Source organism: Polistes canadensis, unplaced genomic scaffold (genome assembly GCF_001313835.1).
Source record: "Polistes canadensis isolate GaletaPanama2010 unplaced genomic scaffold, ASM131383v1 scaffold_271, whole genome shotgun sequence".
In the NCBI taxonomy this organism is placed as follows: domain Eukaryota; kingdom Metazoa; phylum Arthropoda; class Insecta; order Hymenoptera; family Vespidae; genus Polistes; species Polistes canadensis.
In genome coordinates, this window is record NW_014569818.1 from 80,165 (window position 1) to 103,143 (window position 22,979).

Genomic DNA, 22,979 nt, shown 5'->3' on the forward strand with positions numbered 1-22,979 from the left:
AAAAAAAAATGAGGGGACGAAAACACTGAAATTTTTATTAAAACAAAAAGAAAGAAAGAAAAAAAAAAGAAGCAAAGCTTAAAAACGAAGAGAGTTACTACCCGTCGGAAAGAAAACATCGAGGGAGTGGAATTAGAATACGAAACTCTCACTCTCTCGAGTGATAAAAGACAAGAAAGAAAAAAAAGAAAGAAAAAAAAGAAAGAAGAAAAAAAGAATTTGTCTCGAGTAGCACGAGTGATGCGATTCGAGGAGAAATGAAAGAAGAAACGGCTGTTTCAGAGACATGGATCCTTTCCACAGGACTTACATGCCGCTGGCTACATTGTCCTGCCTTACGAATGTACCAAACTACTAAAGACTCCGGAAGCCATTTGCAAAATGAGAGAAAACGTTTTCACGAATGTGATATAGGTGTTCCGCTTTCATAATTCAAAAAGCGTCCGACGCTTTTCTTTCATTCCTTTTTAACGCTACTAATACGACTCTCTCTCACGCTCAGAGTCGCTTAATTTTCATTTTTAAAGGAAGACTTTTTTAAATGGATTTAACTTTAACTACGCGACATATCAAGACGAGTCGTGAATTTATTTCCACGTAAACGTGACTACTATCTCCCTTCTTCCCCATTCCTTTTTTATTTCTTTTTTTTTTGTTATCTTTTCGTAGATAAAGAATACAAATTGTTGATATACGATTTGACAAACGAACAAAGAAATATCGTTGTGATACATTAAACTAAACGCAAAACGTTTAGTTGGAAAAGTGCGTAAGAAATATAACATCTTATCGATGACATACTTGTGCTATCGATGATTGTCGATTCAAATACGGTATTATAATTATTACGGATAAATTTAAACTTTATTTAAATTGGTTCTTTTTTTTCCTTTTCATCGCTAACCGTATTTACGCGTCGCTGAATATGTCTTCATTATCTAGAATACGTATTTGACTTTCCTTTATTCGCGATATCATTTATTCATAGCAATTTTGTAGAAAAATTTAATCAAAATGATATTCTTTTAAAATCATTCGACTTTTATGAATAATTATAATACGAGTAGAGAAAATTTATCCCCGTAAATAGATATTTGATAAAATCTCGCGGTTTATGTCGCGTTTTATATTTACATATTACGAACAAACTGTATATATTACTTGTTTTCTATTAATCGTAACCTAATTCTAAACGAAATCGCTACAATATATTTTTATTACAATATTACTACGAGAATTTATCATATAAATAAATATCCTTTTACGAAATAATAAGAAATTCTTTCTTTACTCGTTCATATTATTTTCCACCAGTTTAAAACACACCGAAATCCGTTTTTCGTAACATTTTTTTAATAATAATAGAATTTATGCAAATAAATGATCTAATATTCGCGGTAAATAAGTGAAACAAACAAATTTTTCGTATCTAAATAACGGTTAATTTATTAACTGACTAATGAAATTTCCTCGTTCGAGTCGATCTATTTTCTTTTAAGACAAAAGAAAAATTTTTTTAAATAAATTTACAAACATTCTAAAGAAGGAAAATATAAATTAAAGGCTCGGATAAATGTTAATAAGAAAATTCAATCATATTATCATTTATAAGAGAGAAAAGTTCTTAGCAATATTATTGGTCGATCAAGTTCCGAGCTGGTCGTTTATTTCAATATTCGACGGACGCAAAAATGCATTAAATAAATTAAAAGAAAAGAGAAGAAAAAATATATATAAAAAGAAAAGAAAAAAAAAGATATTTACTTTAATTACTTTAACAGTAAAGCGATTTAAATATAAAGTTCAAAGTCGCGAGAAAGCACTCGGGGCATATTCTAAAAATTTCTTAGCAAATTTACAAAAGGAAAACACACTAAAACACTTGCCTTGAATAAATTCTCTCGTTTCTCTCCTGATAATAACCTTTTTCTTTTTTTTTTATTATTTGAACGAAATTTGAAGTAATGAAAATTAGACAGCAAAAAGACTTTATACCGTGATTTCCAAATGACTTCTAATTATATTCTACAACGATACAAAAGAATTTTGTACAGCAACTAAATCAACCTATCTTCTTATCTCTTATCATTGACTTTCTAATCAGATAATACGCAACTTGTACAAATTCTTTTTTTTAAGTAAATAGATGTTTTCAATGCTTTAATGTGAACATCGAACACGTTGAGAGATAAAAAAAAATGTTAAAAAAAAGTACCACGAAGATAATCAAATTGTAACGTAATCATATACAAGAGAGTAATAGATATTAAAAGTAAAAAAGGAAATATAACAAATATAAAATAAATATTATATAACGTATTTTTTTTCTCAACCTGACTTGACTAATTAGCACACGCGTCTATTTTAATTTTAGAAGTTGTTGTAAATATCCATACCATACGAACGTTAAATTAATTAATTACTAACATAATTAAGATAGTTTAATTAATTTGTACTTTTACGTAATTGAACAATAGCCGTCTAGTAAAATTCGTCATTTAAATCTGTAAACCAAATGTAACATGAGTAACAAATAGAATATTAATTACTTTGATTCGTTGTTCGAGTGATTACAAAAATAATCTATTAATAATAAATTCTCTGAAGGGTATAAATGGTAAAAAGACTATTAATTGAAAATTTCTATATAGAATGTAGCAAAAGATTATTGATCGTTCATTTTGCACAAATATTACCATCACAATACATAAACCATTTATTCAACTATTTTCAAATTATCCAAATATGTGAAATGTATATGATAGAAAAGTCAATGAAAAATTAATGAATTTGCCAGCTGTCGTGACGAACGCAGATGGTTGCGAAATGAAACCGAAGAAATGAGAACCAATTGTCTTTATTTGCGAAAATAACTATGAAAATTTTCAATCTATCAATCTTTATCATATTTTTCTTCGTACGATCCAATTTATCCTTAGCAGTTCATAATATAAATAATTAAATTAAATTAAATTAAATTAAAATTAAATGAATAAATATAAAGATCTTTGCACTTGAACGCGCTCGATAACGTTTCTGATGGATTTTTTTCAATTGTTATCTAAATACCTTCGATTTTGAAGTAATTTATTATTAGACGTATCATTTTTTACTTGACATTATTCTTATCTTTTAAATTTATCTCATATTCGATTTATATAACTAAAGATACAAAATANAGATTTAAATCTAAAGATTTAAAATATAATTATGTGGCTAGTATATGTCAAAAAAACCAAACGATTTAAATATTGAAATGAAATTTAAATATAAACGTGTAGGACTTTGAGTGGATTTTGTTTGTTTTTTTTTACTTATCATAACGTTACTTTCCATAATGAATACTTAAAAAAATAATTCATTAATTCTCAATTACTCTTACAATTTCAAAGGAAGAATCATTTTCAACGTCTTTTAATAGTGTTACATTTTAGTAAAAGAAAAATATATATATATATTCATAGGAAAATATATATGCAAAGAAAGTGAGAAAAAGAATCAAAGAATGAAAGAAAGAAATAAAGAAAGAGAGAAGAAAAGATGAACCCAGACGAGGGCTTGCCTGCCTGCCTGCCTGCCTTACACGAAGCGCCGTTCAATTAAAGCGTCACCAACCGCAGAAAAAGTTTTATTATATATGAATGCTTTTCATTACGTCGGCGAACTTATTAAAACCATTTTCTTTCGTGAACATTAATATCCTCGTCAGAGTTTCGTTATCAAAACCACGAGACCCATTCAAGATCCTTCGCATAATTGTATCTCTCTCTCTCTCTCTCTCTCTCTCTCTCTCTCTCTCTCTCTCTCTCTCTTTCTTTCTTTCTTTCTTTCTTTCTTTCTTTCTGTTTCACTGCATACAAGAGATAGGAAGAGACAGAAACGCGCACTTTACCTCGTTAACATTCCAGAGTACTTGGGTTCAATGATATTGGCAATGCGAACAGCAAATTATCGGAGAAGAGTACGGATCGGTTCTCTCCGGATGGACCTGAAATCAAATCAATCAAGGGTTAATGTTATCAATCAACAATACGAGACATTTAACGATAAAATAAATATCTTTGAAAAGAAGTAAAAAGGAAGAATATATTCGACAACAACAATTAAATATTTCTATAACTTATAATTAAAATCGTTTAAAATCGAGAGAACGATGTGTAATTAACTCTTTGAGTGTTGAATACTTTTAGCTTAAGTGTATTGTAGGTATAGTTTATTATTAGTGCGACTATTTTCCCATTAATTGATATTATTAATAAGATCTAATAATAAATTATGTAATTTTCACGTGAAATAAGTTTGAAGAAAGAGGAACATTTTGAGTATTTTGAAGGAAAAAAAAGAGGTACGTTTACAAGGAAATAACGTTAAAAAGATTCTTAATTAAAATACCTTTTTTTTTGTCGTAAGATTTTTGACAATCGTTGAAAAGATTCGCACTTAACTTTTATTCAATAAATTCGACGATCACATTACAGGACCGCGCATGGTCGACGGATAGAAACAAACTGAACGTATTTAAATGATATAAGTCGCGCGGCTGAAGCCAATATGTAAACATAACACACAGAGGACTGTGAGAATACAAACATGTTAACGAAAGACCATATTTGTAATTGATAAATTATTGAAAAGATTATTTACATAAGAAATTTGCATACGCGATTTTTTTCAAATACGAGACCACGACCAACAAAAATGTTTTATCCTCCATTTTTTTATCGACTTATTTTTACATATAAGGTCTGTCCTTCTCCACATTCTATACATTAATTAAATATATAATAAGAAAAAAAAAAAGAAAGGCGAGTTTTATGCTGTCAAAGTGCAGTTTGCAGTTTCTAATTAATTCAGAAAATATTTCTTTTTTTAATGTACTATATATATTTTATTTCGAAAAGTTGCTATAAAGTAATGTGAAAAAGTTATTTCTTAAGATATATTATTTTTAATATTTTTCTAAATTATATCAGATCTACGTGTTCATTATCACGGCTATCAAATTATACATCTCCATGTATTATAAGATAAATGAGCAACGGTACATGTGTACTTATTTATATGTACATAAGTATAGATAAACGAAATGTTTAAATTCAATCTAGTTCTAAGAAGGCTTCTTTCGAATAGTAGGACTTGGATGCAAATAGGATTGAAACGAGCCGTCATATTATCAGTCAGATCTCTTCAGATTTTAGTAACACGCAAGGACGATAAACGTGGCTACCTCTCGCGATATCTCAGGTACAGTAATTTGCGAAAGGAAAAAAGGAAGAAAATCGTTGGGGAGTACATAAATGAATTTTTCATTAAAAACTAACCGTTGAACGGAAACGATAGAGACGTTAATATATTTAATATGAAATATTCATAATGTACAGTTGGTAAGTAAAGTAAAGTACTTTTGATAAAGTATATTAATAAGAATAAAATAACTTGACAAAAATAGTAAGTACTATTTCTGTTAAATTCACATCGGAAATATTTACTTGTCTCGAGTAGAGATTCAACGTACATAAATAAATATATAAATGTATATATACACACACATATATATATACATAAGTTGACTTTTTCTAAAAGCTACTTTATTTACTCTTGAAAGACGGTCGGGGAAAAAATCCTTGTTTATCTTGTCGCGTTGGTGAAAAAAAAAAAAGGAATAAAAAAAGAAAAGGCGAAGCTTTCTGTTACTGTACTATAAGCGTTGTAGAGAGAAGGATAACAGTAAACGAGCTACGATTAATAATCTAAAAATACAAACTTCTTCTTCCTTCTTCCTCTTTGTATTATCTTTCTCTCTATATCACCGTAATATTTCCTTTTTGCAATAACAAGTAAGAATGGGAAGGAGTAATCGATAGAAACTCGTGGAATTGAAATGACAAATTCATGATATCTTTTTGTATATATTTTAACCTCTTTTTATCTTTCATCTTTATACTTTAAAAATCACTTGTTCGAATAATACACCGAAGGAAATAAATAGAACGAATAAAAAAAAAGAAAAAGAAACAAAATAATAGAAATAGTATCGTTTTCCTTTCATCGATTATCTTTTCCTACTATTAGCAGCTTTTCTTAATCATACCTACTACATAGACGTTTTGTTTTCAAATCTAGAAAAGAAAAAAAAATTAAAACAAGTATTTACGTATACGAAAATCGTTTAAAAAGATACCGGAAATAGTAGTAGTAGTAGTAGTAGTAGTAGTAATAATAATAGTAGAGTAGCTTATAAAGCTTTTTTAGACTGAAGAAAAGTAAAAGCAAAATAAAATAAAATCGTAGAAAGAAGATGAAAATAAGAAAAAAAGTGAGAGAGAGAGAGAGAGAGCTTCGTTGTTTCGATCAACCCCCGCGGATAATCCAACGTAGCAAGCCAATCTCCTTCCCCAGCGTTTCTTCTTACTTCCGTTTCTCTTGGAACGTAGCCTTTCTCTCGATGCGACGAAGCAAAATACGAGAGGCAAAGATATAAACTGCGATTTTCTCGGACTCACCGAACTGCAAACGCGAGATCCGAGGGAATGCTAACGATGTACTATGTTAATGTACTGGTAAGTAATAGGACCGAGCTTCGTAATACAAGCAAGTGGTTGCTAGCAAGTATAAAGGGGAGTGGTAACAGAAAATGAGGGGTGGTGGGCCCATTGAGAAGGAAGGAAGGAAGGAAGGAAGGAAGGAAGGAAGGAAAGAGGACTCCGTAAAATACGACGCTACTTTCTTCTTACTCTGGTAATCCTAGTCGGCCGACGAGGAAGAATAACACTAATGCTAAAAAGAATAGCCACCATTCGAGAAAGGAACAGAATAGAAGGGATTTCTAAATCGTGTGAAATCGTTCGAGTCGTTAACCCAGTAGAAGAGGAAAAAACGGAGGAGGAAAGAGAGAAGAAAAGAAATATACATTTATCGATTTGTTTTTTTGGCAAAAAAGTCGAGCGTATATACGTGTATATATATTATTATAACAATGTGTATGTGTGCACATATAAGACAATTTATACTCCTTTTATGTACTTTTAAATCTACCCTAATGATATCCTACGCTTTGCTTTGCTTTGCTTTGCCCTGCCTTGCCTTGCTTTGCTTTGTTAATACTTTTGCAGGATATCTAAGCCTTCAAGTACAGAAACCACGATTTATGGTCGTATAAACAGAATGCTAACCTCCTCCATTCCTTGAATCTTTGATTTTCCAGCTGGTTCATGGATTATTTCTACGGTTAGAATTTATATCCTTTGAGTGTACCATCGTTCAAGATACTATTTACGAGCTAGGAAAAAGGAGATCACGATATTAAATCTTTAAGTTTCCGTCGATTAATTTGTCAATCAATAAATTATTATAATGTGTCGTAAGTTATATATGGATAATGGATGATAACGATACGTATTATATATAATATTATATACGTGTTATGTCACAATTTTTTGTCTTACTTTACAGACATCGACATGGCACGGTGGCACCGGCGGCTGGAAAATTCGTACCAGCCATTTTCCTGTAATTTAATTTAATGGCGCATTGCCCGAACAAACTTTCGCGTTTCCCTAAATCCCCTTGGAATTTCTCCTTAAACCTCCTCCCCTACCCCGCCTTCCACCGCTTTTCCCGCACCTATTCACTCATTCTTTTTCTTTCTCTCGTTCGCTCACTCTCTCTCTCTCTCTCTTTCCCTCGCACAGCTTGTGCCTTAAGAACAAAGAAGAAGTACACCGAGTGGGTGAATTTTTATCGCCATAGCCTCCAGGCACGCGAAACTTATTCCATACAGGCGTTCGCCCTTATAACGGGGGAAAAAAAAAAGAAAAGATCAACCCCTTTTCTCTTCCTGAGAGAGAAAAAAGAAAAAGACCCTAAGAGACGAGGACAAAAAGCTAAAAGTAAATTCCTGAGTTTGCACGGAAACTGCTTGGCGACTTATTTTAATGACACACAGAGATAACGGGTTCGTCAATTTGGATATCAAAATTTTCCCCAGAAAAAGAAATTGAAAGAAGATAGATAAGAAGAAGGAAAATAAGTAAGAAGATGGTGATAGTGAAGGAATCGATAAAAGCAAAAAAAGAAAAAGAAAAAAAAAATAAGAATTCATTTTCCCGTAGGATAGAACAGGTTTTTCAGCAAGGATCGGCTAACAACTCGGTTCACGGACAGCAATCTCCAAGTACGATCCAAGCAATTTGTCACCGTCACACACTTGTCCTTCGCAAATTGATGCCTTTAAGAGCGTCGGTCTCGAGAAGATGCTGTACTTTGGTATCTCGAATGAAACCCGAACAGACCGGTTCATGCTAACGGTGACACGGTCGATTTTTGTTTTATCTTTCTTTCCCCTTTCGCAACGAAGAAAGAAGTGTAAAAGGGGAGTGTGCGGGGAGAGAATGATCGGGAAGGGACTGAAAGAAGCGTTGAAGCGAGCCAGGGAGGATTGAGGGAAAAAAAGTAACGACAAGACAAACGAGAGATCGAACCGAAGAAAAATAAAAGTATCCGTTCATCGAATCAATTAATTCATCAATCGAACGTACCAATCGAAATTCATTGCTAGACATTATTATTCGTTCATTTAGGATACGAGTATTTTAAATGAAAATTTAAAAAGAAAAATTAATTTTTTATTGTTGTTGTTATTATCATAATTAAATGAATAAAAAAGCAAAGTCTTTTTGACGCAGTAAAAAGCTGCGTCGTGAAATATTTCGAAGTTACTGCGACAGATGGTGGATACCTGTCATACATAATTCACCGAAAACTCAAGTTCTATTTTATTCTCTTTCTCTCCCTCCCTCACTCACTCACTCACTCACTCACTCACTCACTCACTCACTCACTCACTCACTCACTCACTCACTCACTCACTCACTCACTCACTCACTCACTNAAGCAAATAATTAAAAGTTCCGTCACTTTAAGGGGGACCATTATTACTGTAATTAGCGGTGGTCCATTATTCTCACTCACTCACTCACTCACTCACTCACTCACTCACTCACTCACTCACTCACTCACTCACTCACTCACTCACTCACTCACTCACTCACTCACTCATTCACTCACTCATTCATTCTCTCTCTTTCTCTATTTTATGTACATACAAAATCGCATACACACATCAGATTTTGCGAGATCGTAGGTAGAAAGAGGATGCACTGAGGAACTAACGGTGGTAGTATTTTACTTTTCAAGTATATTTCACTACCTCTACCCTACCTCCCCTCTCTTCCATCTTATTTCTTATTTAAACGAGTAGATATAAAAAAAAAACAAGAAAAAAAGAAATAAAGAAACCGGAGTGTTCGTCGATCGATGAAATATCTTGTCGAGACAATTCTATGAATTTTTCTTGATCAGCTGAGTGATGATATTAAAAGAGTAATAAAAATAATAAAGGAGAAGAAATAAAAAGGAACACTCGGGTGTCTTAGTTTTCTTAAAATAATGTTTTCTAAAGGATACGGAAGAAAAGACTTGCGAAAGAGGTAAAAAGAGGAGACGCGAAACGGGCGAGATAATTCGAGTAGTGTATCCGCTTGTACGGATTAACTGGATTTCGTGTTCTTAACGGTCTATGCTTGCAACGAACGAAAGGAGAAAGAAAGAGTGAGAGACAGATAGATAGATAGGATAGATAGATGAAGAGATAGAAGAAAGAGTAAGAGAGAGAAAGATGGAGGTTGGAGGTGGGGGATAAATTACGCCTGACTGGAATCCACTTGGTACGATATATAAAACGACCTCCCGTTAAAATGCGAAGCACGTCTAGTGCAAATATTTACGAGTAAGAGTATAACAACGAAAAAGGTGTTAGGATCAAGAGAATAAGATGACAAAGAAACGAGAGAAAAGGTCGATCTGGAGCATAAACGTTGAGCAGATATCACTTTGAGTACCTTAAGCAGGAGTGCAAAGTGCAAGCTCTACTATGACGATGCTTGATGCTTGAAACTTAATCCTTCACATCGTCATAAGATGATAACGCCTCTCAACGTCGTATAAGCTTCATTGTTTCACTGGTAAATATTTGTCATCGGTTGATGGGTTATATTTCATTCAATTATAACGAGTTGTACATTAATAATTGTTACAATTTTAATTTTATTATCTCGTTTAACTAGTATAAAAGGATATTAAAGTAACATTGTAATTTGTTTTAGTATATCATTGGTCAAAGGATTGATTAGAGAATAACTAATGTTCTTAAGCTAGTTTGGTATTTAGTGTTTGATCAAAAAAGACATTAAAATTGCAAACCGAGAATAAAAATTACTAAAAATGAAGTTTATTGGAGTATATGGTATTTGAGAGGCATTGTTTTTGTTATCAACATTTTGACTCTTTGATCCTGTTTAATACTTGTTATTTTACAATGTCAGTATCCCTGTTTAAGTTTTGTGCAAATCCTAGTTAACTATTCCGATTTTTATTAGTTAATACCGTTGGTCATAGGACAGCTTCGTGAATTAGTTACGACTTTGAAATAATTTGATTTTAAATATCCGACTTTAAAATAGCAGACTAAACCTGAGAAGAAAAAAAATAAAGAAAAAAAGTATGGATTTTAGATGGCACTCGTTTCGAGTCTTTGATCCTCATTAATACTATTTTCTTTTCGGACGATATTAGCATCCTTAAGTTGGTACTCCCTGTTTCGAATTTTTATATCCCGATCCTGATGATTTCTTCTTCGACTTTTATTAACGAAATTAAGAGCGAGACTCTAAAAGCGACGAAACGATCTTTCCTCTCATTTTGTTTCCACTTTAACAAATACTGGTTTGGAGCTATACGGAATTGCATGGAAATCTGGATTTTGATGACGCACCGGTGTCAAAGAAAAATTGTTTCTTTCGATAAAACGACACAGAGTGATAATTTCGCATGTTCGTTACAAAAAGCTTTTAACTTTGTATAAAAAGGAAAAAAGAAAAAGATAGGAAAAAGCAACACGTAGAGAAAAAATTTGTTTATTTCCCTTTCCCATCCTGTTTTATCATATATTCTTTGTGAAAAATGAAGGAAGCAATTTTTGTCACCGTGAACTAGGAAGGAAAAAGAGAAGAAAAAAACGTGGATATGTTCTTTTACGTGTTGCTTTCCGGGTAACACAGAGTGAAAAAAGAAAAAAAGGATGTCACTGCTAAAGTAGTAGGCATTTTGTTGATCCAAACAATGTGTTTACCCACGTCCAGGGTGTTACCCTTCGACAGAGTGATAAGGGACAAAGAAAAATTACTTATTTCCCCTATCGATCGTTTCTTTTCACCTCAATTGTCTCTTTCCTTTTTTATTGTTTTTATTTGTTTAACTTATAACAACAGATGACCGATCATTCGGTTCGTCCATTCCACCAAAATCATCCGATCCTGTTATTCCATTCAATTTTCAATCTCGATATTTTAAAAAACAAAAAGAAAGGAGGCGGGGTTAGAAAGAAGAAGAAAAAGGTTTAGTTTTTTTTTGCAGATACGCCTATTAGTATCCGATTTTCCATCATTCTATCAGCAAAGCGGATTATTACGAGTCAACGTGAGCAGCATATCGATTTAAACCAAGATAGCAACTATACCTCTTCCAAACCGTAACCTATTACCAAATCGCATTCGCATTCTCCATAGCGAGTCGAGCATATCTTCGTGTAGGATTATTCCGAGGCGATGAGCATTCCGAAAGATACATGCGAATATATGTGTGTGACAAGAGAATGGAAAGAGAATATACATATATATTTATATATATGGGCGTGTACACATGCATGTATTTGGATTCAGCCAAGATACGATAACGTTCGCAGTATTATATTAACTGTATTCAATTTAAACTCTTTCTCTTTTCCTCGTTAATTTAAAAAAACACACACACAAAAGTAAAATAATATCATATCTAGATTAAAATTATTATTTGAATGATTTACAATTTTTATTTAAATGATGTCAAAATAATTGTCAGGGAGTATGTATATGTGTACATGGATTCGTCAGAAATACGAAAACGTTTACAATGTTCTATCGATAATCTTCCATTTGAATTATCTTGAAAATAATTCCTAGCTTCGAATTATTATTTCAATTGATCGTTCATTATTTTATGTCTTTTTTCCAAATACATATTTACAGTAGTAATTTTGTACGTAAAGATGTATTTACGAAATATTTTATCTTATTGCAGACACGCAACTAACTTTAAAAAATCGTTAGACTCGTCTAACAATAACATGATGTTGAAATTGACGGGAAGTTTAAAAAAAGAAAACCAATCGCCGTCCGTGATTCGTAAGACTGTGATTAAATAAGAATACATAAATTATAAATAATTATTACGGAAATGACGAGCGATATCCTCTCATATCAATCATAATCTTATTTGTATTTATTATGAACTCGATTCTACTCGATCATTTTCTCGGCATCGTGAAAGACGATGAGAATTTTTGTTTTCGTTAAAAATTATTATTAACCGCTAGACATACAACAACCGTTCAAATTACCTGTCAAATTTTTAATACAAATTTTGCATTCCCCTCACACCCCCCCCCCGAAAAAAAAGAAAAAATATTATACTCAAGAAAATAATAATATAGGTACACGACATTACACTTATTTCGATTGAGTAAAACCATATCCTGACTCAAAAATTGTAATTAATTATTTTTAAATTGATTTCTTACCATAAATTGTCGATGATGTGTACAAAATTTAATTTCCAATAAATTTTTCTATAAGTATCATTTACAATTAAGCCGATAAAAGGAGGAGGACGAATTTATCGATCGATTCGAAGCATCAAAGTTGTCCTTTAAGTAGTAACGATCGATAGGCGGATGTGTTCGTTAGTGGCAGTCACAGGAAGCTTTATCGTTCGGGATCTTCTTCCGTGTCGCACGCACGAAGAAGAAAGATAAGAAGTGAAACGTAAAGAATGAGAGAGAGAGAGAGAGAGAGAGAGAGAATCGAGGGAGAATGACCGGGTCGATGGCCACAAAAGTCCAAGGTACCAGTAACGATAAAACCTTCGCCCAAGTGTCCAAGTAAGTACACCTACCAACATACTTACGTAAGTTACATACAAGAATGAAAAGTCTGACTAGTTTCTCTCTACCTCTTTTTGTTCTCTCCCTCTCTCTCTCTCTCTCTCTCTCTCTCTTTATTTGTCTTTTTCTTTTTATGTTTCTTTCTTTAGATCTTTTCCAAGTAGTATAACAGTATTACATAGACGACAAAATCCGATAACGTTTATCGAGAACGAAAAAGATCATTCCTTAAAGGTTATCAATAGAATTTGTTTGTTAGAACAAATATAAGAGAGATAATATTTATTCGCGTAGTTTCAGTTTCGTTTACAATTTTCCGATATAATAATTTCGAATCAGTCGATATTACTAACGATTATTACCTTAATTATGTTCAGACGAGATAATACCGGGATATACATGCTGTTCGGAGATTAGGAATTGACCCCTGACAGAAATGCAGCTAATTGGCTGATAAAGCTGGTTACCACTAAAGCACCCCCTCCCTTCCTCCCCCCGCTCTCTCTCCTCCCATCCCAATCCCTTACCACTCTTGTCGAGTATGTAACAAGTAACTTGAAGAAACTTGATACAGTATGTATTTTCCCTATTGGCAGAAAGTATTGGTGGTGTTGCTTTAATAGTTAATAATAATTTATATGTGTATACATATATATATTCGATTAATATTTTTAATAAATATAAATTTGTCTTCTAACTTAATTACAATACAACGGTAAAAGTATTGGATTATCTAAAAATATTCGTGTTAAGTTTGAACGAAATGAATGTACGGTGTAAAAATATAAATCGAAACTATAATATATACATATATATATATATTTATAAGTTGTCAGAAACTTTCCAGACAATCCCTTATTATATCTACTAGATTAAAAAAAATAAATATAACAAACGAACATTTCTTATTTTCCTTGTGACTCTCTTGGGATTCGATTCGTGATTTCTACAACGAATAAGAAAAGTTTGCGATTGATCCGAACGTTGGGAGAAAAAAAATGAAAATGATGATTTATCTTTGAAAAAAAAAAAGCTAATTAAATATTTTATTCGAATAGAAAAAGAATATAATAATGTTATACTTATATTAGCATCGCGATAAAATAGTATTGAACGCGTTTCGTTGATTTTCTTTTTTCCTTCTATCGTATATTATTATATCATGCATAGATAAAATGATTTATGATTTTTCTCATAAGATGAGAATGAACGTGTGTGTCATGAGAGGTTCACTCGTTCGAAAGAACGATTGCCTCGAGCAAAATGCGTAACCCAAAAGACGTAGAACGAGTAAGCACAGCGGTGGGGTAGTGGGTGGGGTTGGTTGGTTGGTATATGGTGGTTTAAGGATAGAAAGATAGAACCAAAAAAAAAAAAAGCTCACCGGCTCGGTTCGGTTCGGTTCAGTTCCGTTCTGTTGGAAATATCGAAATATCGATCTAGCAAAGGCTTCTTTCTTGGCTGAATGCGTCCTTGCTATTCGACGTGGATTTAACTTTGATTTTATCGTCCCAAGAGCGAAGTGAACGCACTTGAACGCCCTCGTCTTCTTACGTCGATAGGTCGGAGAAAATCCTGCCAAGATTTTCGATTTTTATTTCTTCTCTTATCGATGGGAGCGAGTAAAGACGATGGGGGGGGAGAGAGACGGGGGGAGGGGAACGAAGTGGAAATGATGAGAGTAGAAAAGGGAACTAGGATTAGGAGAATAAACGTAAGTATAATATAATCAATATGTACATAGGATACTTCTTATTCTCGAACGGATTTGTCGTTTCCCATTCGAGTTTTTACGAAGGATCGAACGAAAAAAAGAAAGAAAAAAAAAAGTAAAGAACCAGAAAAAAAAATAATTCATTTCCACAGAATGTAAAGAGTCTCGGGTATAATTTACAAACGTCACGTTACGTTTATACGCGCAAATCAAATGGAACGTAGTTAATCAACGTCCGACACACTTAACTAAACCCGTTAGATTGTTAACGATCGATTGCAACAATGATCTCCCACACATACACACACAATTGGGCATTGCACGGGTTGGAGAATATTTCCTACAAAATTGAAATCGGCCATTTAAACTTGCCCGTGCTTTAAACAATCGATCAAAACCAGATGATACTCTATCTCTCTCGTTCTCAATACTAGGGTGTTAAAATACAAGCGGCCCTGTCAATGCGAACTCGAGATCGTCGAACAAACAATTTGGCTTGGCTAATTATCGACCAGGTTGAACGTGACCTAATCGAATACTAATTTCACGATTTGACGTGTTACGTTAGTATTATTATCGTCGTCCAACATGCTTTACGCATGCAATGCGGTGACCCAAAGTATCTATCTATCCTTTAATCACTCTCTCTATCTCTCTCTCTCTTTTTCTCTTGTTCTCTCTTTGATTATATAATATGTCATGTGCTAGAAATGGTAACAGATTCCATTAAAATAGAAAATTTCAAATAAAATTAACAAATATATTACAATAGGTATTTCGATATAACGGTAAACAACAAATAATAAACACGCGCAAGAAAGTTATGAAACATAAACGAGATCATTGGTTTATTCATTTTTACTGATTTGATTGAAAAACATTAATGTTCAGTGAACGGTACTCAAAAGTCGAAGCAGAGCACTTTAATTTGCAATAATTTGATCGCAAATAATTAAATTGGATGGTGATCACAGTATCGTAATTATTAGTCACATAATTATAATTGCGTAAAGATTCTACTAATTGTAAAGAATACATTATTATTTTCTGACTCTTTAATTAAATATTTATATTCTTCTTGTAAACATTCCGATTCGACGGATCGATCGATCAGTTTACTTATCGTTAAATACTTAGAGATTTCTTGATTAAAGAAGAAAATTTAGTGGGAAAGGAAACGATTGGTAACAAGTTTAATGAGTGGTAAGATTCAGAAATAGTAACAAATAAAATTATTGAAATTCGATATTAAACTTATGCCTATTAAATAATTAATCTTATCTTTCGAACACACACACAAACGATCATTTTTTTTTAAGAATTGAATAGATCGAGCTGAGAAGTACAAAAGGTTCGTATTCCTTGTCAAAACATTTAACCAAATGGAATTCTATTTTAAGACAAAAGATAACAAATTCCGGATGCACAAAAAATGCATACGACTTGAAAGGAATTCCGCGAGTTCTATTGCGCTTGAAATAATTGGCATAGAAAGAGAAAAGAAAAAAAAGGAGATTCATTTAAAAATTTTACTAACAATGAATGCATTACCTGCTTGCTGAATGAAACAACGAAAAGTTTATAAAATGTAAAGAGTGAAAATAATTTTCCGTATTTGTAATAGGATTGTAAAGCTATTAGGAAAATAGGTGCATACGAAAAACAACTTAACTTTCATTATTTTCTATGTATTAATAACAAAAATCATGAAAGAAATTTTTAATTTGTCGAAATATTAGACCGACGGTTAAAACCGTAGAATTTATTCGCGTTTTATCAACCATAGGAAAAAGTAAAATAAATTTTTATTTAAAGTTTTTATTTGTGCAATTGTTGTGCAAACTAATTACTGAATAAAAAAATATGCTAAAGTATACTCGTATATAAAATCTAATTTAGAATACATGAATATAGTAAAAAAAAAAATGTAATTACGTAACTTATCTTGAAATGATTCAACGAGGAAAAATTCAAACTAATTCAGGATTTAATTAGTTAACAGGAATATTGACTTATTAATGATAATTGACGTAAGAATAAAAATGATCGAATAACAATTGCTACCGTCAGAATAAACAGACGTATTTATAGAAATAGATAAACAATAAACTTCAAACATCTAACATTGATCCAGCTACATGTACACAGTTCCCGGATAATTTCACTGTATTAATCTACTCTTGAATCAACTTGGAACGGTCTCTTTACGATATGTATTTAATATTATTATTTGTACTTTGATTTTTAATCTTATTTATCTGATCCAGTAAATATGTAGATATGATTTAATTGAATCGAAAAAGGTAATTCGCATATATACTTTTAAGAGAATAAATCGAGCACTCAGCATGTTAGAATGCTTCGAAACTAATTTGCGGTACGGAATAGATAGATGGGAAATTTAATTATATAAATTTGACGTTCACCTAATTTTAAGGTAACTCGACGTTCACGTAACGAAAACGAAAATTTGATGCAATCTCGAAAACGTTCCTCGTGTAAAGTGCATCGTTACGTGACGTTGACTTTTATCAGATTTTATCTCAAATATGTATGTATGTATGTATGCATGTATGTATATATGCACGTAGGTATAACGAGCGTTTGCGGAGATACGCGATGAAAATTTTTTAATAAAATGAATAAAAACGTAGGATATATCTTTAGTAACGTAACACAGTCAAATGTATTTTTAAATATTTCATTAAAACCTTATTTTTTAAAGCCTCAAACCAGTTTGCGAACGAATAAATATATCTAAAATCATACGTCATCAAAGTGTCAACGATGATGGACGATTTTTAAAAAAATAATTCTAACTTATTTTTTCGAAACGCTCGATCATTTAATATTAATATAAATAAAATATATGGAAAACCGACGAAATTAACGAGTTCGAAAAATCAAAAGTATACTGTATTATCGTAGAAGTAATTTTTCTAAAAGAAAAAAAAAGAAATCTTGTTTATTATTATTATAAAAATATAAATAAAATGAAGGAGATACCACACGAGTAAAACTTTTTCCCATTGTTAAGAACAAAAATAGTTACGGTAACAAGATACCCATTTATGAGCAATGGGATCAGAGTGAAATTAATTAAGCCATTGTCGGGGCGATCCGAGAACAGCCGCAACGTGAGCTGCTCTCCTAATTTCAGGCGGTAGACGACATGTTTGCGTGAGACCACTGGCATCTTCACGCTCCACATGCCTAAGAGACATCGTACATAAACGCACCTACGCTACGCAAAGTAGCATGAGTTCGCTCTTACGCTTTGAAATCGATAGTTCGACCATTCCGTGCAATCCGATCTGACGTTATCGTACTATGACATTTTTCTTTCTCACTTCAAACACTTTTTCATAATTTCATTAATCGAACTTTAATATAGATCAATTCTTCGTCTACGGTGTAATATTTATTAATAATGTACAACATTATGTACATTCTCTAAACATTCTGTTAGCATTTATTAATAATTTAACTTCGATACACAAATTTATATACTTTATTTTTTCGAATAAATTTCTTATTCGGTTCAATAACTCGGTCGTTTATCTTATACAACAAATTATTAAAAAAAAGTATTATCGAATTTAGAAATAATAATTTAGAAGGAAACGATCGAACGACGTAATCCCAAGGAATATATAATTTGATAAAAAAATTACTTTCTCAAGATATATCTCATTTAAATAATAATATTTAAGTCGCAATATATTCCCGGACGAATCACAGCACAATAAGTGGTGCCAGATGGTACCCTCTAATAAGAACCATACCTTTGCCACTGTTCCCTCTTCTCACTCACTCTCACACTCTCTCCCTCTCTTCCCTTTCTATACCTTTTACTACTCTCCTTGGTTTTCCTCTCTTTTCGACCATTCCACGAATGTAATTTCGTCCTGGCTTAGAAGGCATGCCAACCCAACTTCAATTAGCAAATTCTTGCTGTGCACCTTCGTACCCGTAATTAGTCGATACAATTTCAAGAAGATGCCGGCAAACCGCCAGTAACTTTAGCAGGTATCTTCAAGAGGGTAGGAACGTGAATGCGAAGAACTTCTTATAGGTTAACGCGGCTCACATTGGTCCGATTAGAACACCGCATTACGAGATTAATTAAATTCTATGCCCTTTCGCTTTCGATTTAAGATATCGGACGCGTGCGTTTCCAATAAATTACGATCTTTGTTAATCGAATTCGATGATTCGTACATTGCTTTGAAGTTAAGTCTACTAAAGTTTAAAGTTCACGTTTGAAAAATAAATGGAAATATTGTGTTAGATAAATGAACATTAAATTCCATCAGAGGTTTTAATCGATATCATTTATCAATGATAAATATTTTCATGTAATTTTCTACCTACCTGTATGTATATATATTATGTTAAGTGTGTAGGTATGAATTTCTTGTTATACTAATATGCAGATAAATTCATTAAAATCGAAGGTATGACTAATGAACTCGCCGAAATCAACTTCGCATCATATCGCGTCAGCTTTCACAACGATTAATAGGCTCGAGTCTGTTGGCGTACATTAAAGTCAGGATTATGCAAATATATTCCAAGTACGTTACTACAATAGTTAATCTTCGTGCTTCGTCCGGAAGGGTGGGAGGAAGTTTGGGTGGTTATTCGAAGTACGCGTTTACTAAATTGTTCACCGACCGTCGAAATAGGTTATTAGTTATTCGATGCTTACTTCTCTCCTGTCAAGATGAGCTAAAACATTATTTGGTAGAAATGAAATTGCAATTGGTTTATTAAATACATGAGAACGTTCATTGCGTTAAAATTATATCGCGTTAAGAACATTAAAACGAAATACGATATCAAATAATTGTATTAATGTAATTACAAAATAGAATTAAAGTAATACGGGAAAGGGGAAGGGAGGGAAAGGTAATAAAATTTTTTAAACGAGGAATATTTCCTATATAAATTAGTCGTAATTAAAAGAAATCGATTTTAACAATGCAGTAATATTTTGCATTTCTCTATTTGTGTCTCCCACGTAGATTGCTTAAGCAAGATCTTAACCGAAATATTTTAATAATTTATTTACGTTCCTCGGAATGCGTCTGGCAAGTGAAAAAGAGAAAAAATCGAATGAAAATAAAATTGAAAAAAAGAGACATGATACGAGAGAAAGAAAGAGAGAGAAAGAAAMAAAAAAAAAAAAGAAAATGAACGAGCCCCAGTCAACCTCTTGACCAGCATTTTCGAGAGAACAGTATAATGGAATCTTCTCTGGGGGTGTTCCGAGATAAGAAGGCCAAGTTCCTTCTAATCATATTCCGGTCTCGATCGTACCACCTTATTTCACGACTTCTGGGAAATTTGCCCCCAAGACATTAAGAAAAAAGACCGACAGGTAAAATAAGTTCGACGAATGATAATATGAATTCCAACGCAGCACGAAGTAAAGAATAAAAGAGAAAAAGAATAAAAGATTGAAGACAAGACAATTATTGAGAAAAAGAATAAACTTTCTTTTTAACAAATATCTAACAATATTGGTCATCCTTTCTTATTATTGTTATTCAAATATTTCTTAATATCGTAATCAATTTAATTCACAGTAAGAATAATACAATGTACGTATCTATTAATCAATTACCTCAAATATTGAAAAATTTCGATAATTATATTTTATTAAATGCAAATTTTCAATTCAAAGTCATCACTGGCCAGGAATCTTTAAAAAAAAAAACAAAAAAATGTTAGTTTAATTTAAACAATAGATAATATTAGTAGAGTATATTAGAATATTCGATATATCTTGAATGATTGATTATCAATCGTAGGAAATGTATATTGTAGTCAAGAAGCACGCAGTATAAATCCAGCAGACCTTCCTCTTCGAAATCCACCGTTTAACTAGCTCGATGTCAACAACGAAAGTTCTTTTATTGAATGTTTTTAATATGATTTTCCGAAGGTTACATATGTGTATCGAAAATAATATTCATAATAAATAGACTATTATTCTTCTGTGGGTTCTATCTCACCATCGTCAATTTATTTAAAATAATCTTTTAATCAATATTGAAGGAAGAGGGGGGTTGAGAATAATGTTTATTAATCAATTTTTAATAACATTATCTTCGTCTGCATCTCGTCGTTGTTTAATTGAACTAAATTTGCGCGTGTATTCTTTTGTACGAATGAATAATAGAAAAACGATTTCATATCTCAAATTTGCTTTCCTCTAAAAAACACAATAAGTTTATCTCTATTATATAAAAATTTGAATACACCGTTTACCTATCGAAACTGATTATAACGTTCGAATAAATATACTCGAGTTAATTTCATTTAACTTTTAATATTTTATTGGTTTCCGCATAAAGAAATAATTCAGACTAAAATTACTTCTCTTTTTATTATTTCTTTTATATACATAGAATATCTTGTCATTTAAACAAACAAAAAAAACGTAGATTGTTATTAAAATAAGCAAAGTATAATATTGACATTATCTTGAGACTTTTCATTAAATAGAAAAAAGAAGACGCAGCATTTTCCCTATTAAAACGGGATAATTCTTGTCTGAATAATTTCTTTCAATAAAGAGTCTTGAGATTAAGAATAAAAAAGTTTTCTTGAAATAAAAATTTGTAACGCAATATTTTAAATACCGGCGTGTACATTAAAATACTGTAATATTAAACTATAAACTAACGAATAATAATAAAATAATAAACGAAATAAATATTACACAAATAGTTCAATTCTTTTTCATAACAAAATAATACATATCATTAAAAATGTTATACCTCCCATAAATCGATGGTGTCGCATAAAACAAATCTCGAATTTTGGAATTATTTATAATTATGAGAGAGAACGTAGCACAAGAAGACAACTTCTTCTTGTCGTTTTGAAGGAGAGAAATACAAACGGAAGAAGAAATCGGGAGAATCCTCGGGACTGTGCCATAACGAATAACACCCGACACACAGTATCTTACAAACTGTTTTCACAAAAGTCAAGATCTAGAAACCTTCTCTTTCTTTCCTCTAACCATTCTCTCGCGAATCGAGAACTCGGCTTGAGAATAGCCTTCGATATCCAACGAGAGATTTGGCGATTCGTGAAAACCCTTTTTCTATCACGTGCACCGAAATAAATTGAAAGTAAATATCGAAAATCCGACTCCTTTGGTATCATATATCTAACATCCAATCGGTTAACAAATTTCACGTTATATAGGAAAATTTTTGTCTTTCAATAAATAATTTTATCTTAAATTTTTTCATCGAAAAAATAAATAGGTTCAATATTTTGATATACAAATAAAGGGATATTGTTTAAATCCTATATATGTATCACGAACACTGTTGAACTTTTGCGGTACGCTATTTTCGATTTCGTGGTTCGCTTTGTTGAATTGTGGCGTTGCCATTTTGTAACAATCTGCAATGGAAAAATTTTGCGAATTTTGTTGAAAATCTATATAATAAAGTCTTCTAAACGAATTTTGTCTTGCACTTAACATATTTTCATAATATATTCTCATAAATATGCTATTTTTTCGAGCGCTAGAGTGGTATTACATCTTAAGAGTTTTTAATACCACTTTTTTCTTTCTATTACTTTCATAAATAAATTCGTTAAAAATTTTAAATACAAATTTCCCCAATTTGGGAAGATGAGAAATAAGAAGATTTATGTACTATCAATTTGGATTTCTTGTATATTAGCATACACACACACTCACACACATGAGTATTAGGATAGGTTTTACTATGTTATGCGGAAAGACAAAAGAACTTTGACTACTAGAAGTAATACTTTTAATAAAGAAAAAAGATAAGCGTATACATCGCAACAGAAATATGATCTAGCTTACTGGCTTCCTAATTCTCTTTCTATTCGAAGTAACTTTGTATATATAATATTTTATGAAAGCAGTTTCTTATGCAGGACAAAGCTAGATCAGATTACCATCGTAAAGCTCGCAAATGATTGCTCTTAAATAATAATATCGAAAGAGAAAATACGAACAAATTAATATGTCGAAATAATATTTTAGCCCAGTCAATAAGAGGTGAAGGAAAAACTTTCAGGTAGAAGTTCTCGACAGTTTGATACAAAGGTAATTCGACGTCGCTGAATCGAATGGTGCTAACTTTTTTGCAATACGATGTGGCTGTAACGAGAAAAAGGGTAAAAATGGCCGTATCTTAGAATCTAGGCATTTAATCGAAAAAAGTT

The 22,979-nt window shown here is 31.9% G+C and overlaps 1 protein-coding gene across 4 annotated transcripts in view; it reads right to left on the bottom strand.

Moving 5' to 3' along the window:
* LOC106790933 (putative polypeptide N-acetylgalactosaminyltransferase 9) overlaps positions 1-22,979 on the bottom strand; it is a 174,376-nt gene that overhangs the window by 66,559 nt on the left and 84,838 nt on the right. For 3 of the 4 annotated variants that reach the window (XM_014756209.1, XM_014756212.1, XM_014756211.1), the window contains exon 2: positions 3,893-3,988. The gene's annotated coding sequence lies outside the window, so the exon portion shown is untranslated. Of the gene's footprint in view, positions 1-3,892; positions 3,989-14,420; positions 14,558-22,979 lie in introns of those variants that run through there. The other variant, XM_014756210.1, reaches the window with a different exon arrangement.